At 48.7% G+C, this 3127-nt stretch overlaps 1 pseudogene; it reads right to left on the bottom strand.

The window, feature by feature from the left end:
* Window positions 1-1406: 1406 nt before the first annotated feature.
* Window positions 1407-2475, bottom strand: LOC121483951 (annotated as a pseudogene).
* Between the last annotated feature and the right edge of the window lie 652 nt (window positions 2476-3127).

The raw sequence follows: 3127 nt of genomic DNA, 5'->3' as shown, positions 1-3127 counted from the left end.
TCCTGCTGGCCCTGCGGCTCCTTGATAGTCTTTTCAGACTCGAGCTGTTCTTTCTTCTGCTTTAGATCTTCTTCTGTTATCCCTCCCAAGTGTTTATAGTTGCTCTCAGCAATATCCAGCAGGTGTCTCAATTCAACAATTTTCTTATAAGCTCTCATTCTAGCATCTGTCTTATCCGACTCACTTAGACATAAATCATCTTTGGCATCAGTGCTTCCCTCAACACCATGTCTTAAAAAAAACTTTATATCATTTTCATCAATTTCATTATCATCAATGTCATACTTCTGTAGCCCCTCTAATAGCTTCACGGCGCTAAATGGTGGAGGGAACATTGATCTAAAGAGTTCTAATAAAGAATTGAATTTCTCTAGCGTCTGTTAATTGGCAGGTAAAAGGGGAGGGAGAGGCCTTTCCTCCAGCAACCAATATCTGCCCTCCTCTCCACCAGAGTCAGGTGAAACCTCTTGGATTTCTGGCCACCTTAGGCAGCACTCTTCCCCTCCACCAGCTAGTGCTTCCCCTGTGCTCTTTAACCACAAGAATCTGGTTTTGCTGTTTAAGAGGGTTCTCCAGCCCCTCGAGTCCATCCCACTGGAAAACTTGTTGTTGTTTTGAAAACTTCTTAAAGCCTGTGGTGTTTCTACTCTAGGTGATACAGGGTAAGAAAACTTGGTTCCAATCCAATCGAATCCAATCCACACGGCTGGCTAGATCGTAGTACTGGAAGCAGTGAGCGACTTCCCAGCTGGTACACCTGACCCAGGCAGGGAAAAATTGCAGGAAAGAGCCAGGACTGCCCTTCTATTGTCCTCAAGTCTTGCAGAGGTCATCCGACCTTCGGTGAGGTTTGCCACAAGTGAGACACTAGCAGTGCTGGTGATTCTTCCCTTAGTAACTGCAGCAGCAGCAGGCAATCCTGGTGCAGGATGATGGCCAGCCCTCTTCGCCATTTTTTTTCAACTGAAAGTATTGGACAGATAACACTAAAATTAATCACGAAAAAAAAAAACACATTCTATTCTATTCACAAAGAAAAAGCTCCAGTCCATCTTTTAAGTTTTTTGAAAAATTCCTGACATTACAGAACTAAACTGAGAATGTATTAATATTCCACTCTTACATTTCCATGACAAACAGAAAAATTCATGAGCACAAAAAAAGGGGGGGGGGAGAAGCTTATAAAACTAAATATGGATCTCCAGCATTAACAGCTGAACAGAGAAAGGAATTAAAACGCTTTAATTAAAAAATCACGAGTGGATGATAAAGTGTGTAGAAACTGAAAATTTACAAAACTATTTAAAACCTGGAATCGCTGACTGTTCAGAAACTACACAGATGGATCATGGGTGGTGGTGAACAGCAGAAAGGGATTATGGATGAATCTGCATTGTTCTAGCTGCTCCCATGCCACCCGACTCCGAGGAAAGCCTGACATTGATTAGATATTGAGCCAGGCTAATGCTGGCAGCAGATCCAGTGATGGTAACCTGCCTATCAGTAGATCCTTCCACTGGGTTCGCAATTTTGATCTGCGCCCCAGACATCTGACGGATCTCATTGATTTTGGTGCCTTGACGCCTGATTATGCAGCCAATCAAATCGTTAGGAATGGTGAGTTCATGAGAAGTAGTCTGAGCAGATCATCAAACCCCAATAGCCTTTCACCTCTGGAGAGCTGGATTCAATGCCACTGAATCCGGTGTGCCATGCGTACATGGGAAAATGAACTGTTGCATTGCCAACTGGTGCAGCTTGGTCAAATCTGGCTGTGAATGGCATACTGTCCTTGAATGGTATAGGCCTCTAGAGGTGGTCCCTCCAGGTCAGGTTGAGGCACATGGACGGGGTGGTGTGGGGAAAGCTCGCACTGTCGCTGCCTGTGCTGTACCTGTCCTGACCACCTGCAAAGATGACTGGAGAACTGGACGGCTTTGGGCCGGTACGTGATGGTCAACGCCCTTCGGGGGGACTCCAACATGACCACACAGATCTGTTTCACACTCAATGATGGATTGCGGAATGCCAGCAATAGTGATGCCCGCTCAGTTTAGTTGGGGAGCATATCCCTGCCACCTGAACCTGAGCCCTGTACTCTCTCGTATTTCCTTGATCTTGCAAACACCTTTCCCAATGAGAGAGCCACACTGACTAGCAGGGACCACCAGCCTCAGGGTAACTGGGGGTCTACTGGCAGCTGTGCTATTGGTCATAGAGCTGCTGATGTCCGCTTCCAGTTTGTCAATGATCATAGCGAAGGCTTTGAAGATGGCGTTAGTGGGTCCAGCCAAAGTGATAATTCTCTCAGGACAATTCCCTTCTGAGATGTTGATACGTGCACCACTCTCCTCACGCATCTTCTTAACTGATTCTCCCTTTCATTCCGATGATACTGCCAACTTCCTTTCCATGCATAAGTAGCCGGATGGTGAGAGTGACATTTAATCCACCTTCAATCACACCGGTGTCCATGTCGAGCAGTGTTCCGGGGAGCTGGACTTTGAGTGGTCAAGTCTTTGGTCACTGGTGGGGGTGAAAGCCAAAAACTGCGGGCGCGAGGCAACTGAGGGGAAAAGGGGAGCGGGCGGGAAGGGGAAGGGCGGAAGGCCCGGGGGCGGAACAATAGGGGGCGAGCGGGAAGGTGAGGGGGGCACCGTGGGCGGGCGGAGGAGGAAGGGGGGTGGAGGAGGAGGAGGAGGAAGGGGGAAAGAGACCCCGGGGTGGGTGGAGGGGCGTCAGGACCCAAACCCACAACCTTGCCCTGTCCTCCCTCTGTGGCCCCACCCATGCTAGACACTTTGATGGGAGCTAGGGACCGAGCTACACTCTCATTGAACATGGACGTTTGCAATGTCTGCATTGAGATCAGATACACTTGAGGAGAATCCTGTCACTTCCACATGCTCTTCACACAACCTCTTCCGGCACCTACATAAGGATGATGGGAACTTACGTCTACGGGCAGTCAGAATGCGGGAGGGTCCTGCCTGAACTCAGCTCGCACAGACGGAAGCACGCCTACAAGCCAGCTTTCAACTAGCTGCGTTCCTCGGGGCACTGAGAACGTAACAGTGTTCTAAGCCAGGAGGTACCCAGAATACCACTCCACTGCAGCTGAGACACC

This window comes from Vulpes lagopus, unplaced genomic scaffold, assembly GCF_018345385.1.
Source record: "Vulpes lagopus strain Blue_001 unplaced genomic scaffold, ASM1834538v1 ctg899, whole genome shotgun sequence".
Classification (NCBI taxonomy): Eukaryota; Metazoa; Chordata; class Mammalia; order Carnivora; family Canidae; genus Vulpes; species Vulpes lagopus.
The sequence above is the reverse complement of the archived record's forward strand: the minus strand, read 5'-3'. Positions and strand labels throughout refer to the sequence as shown.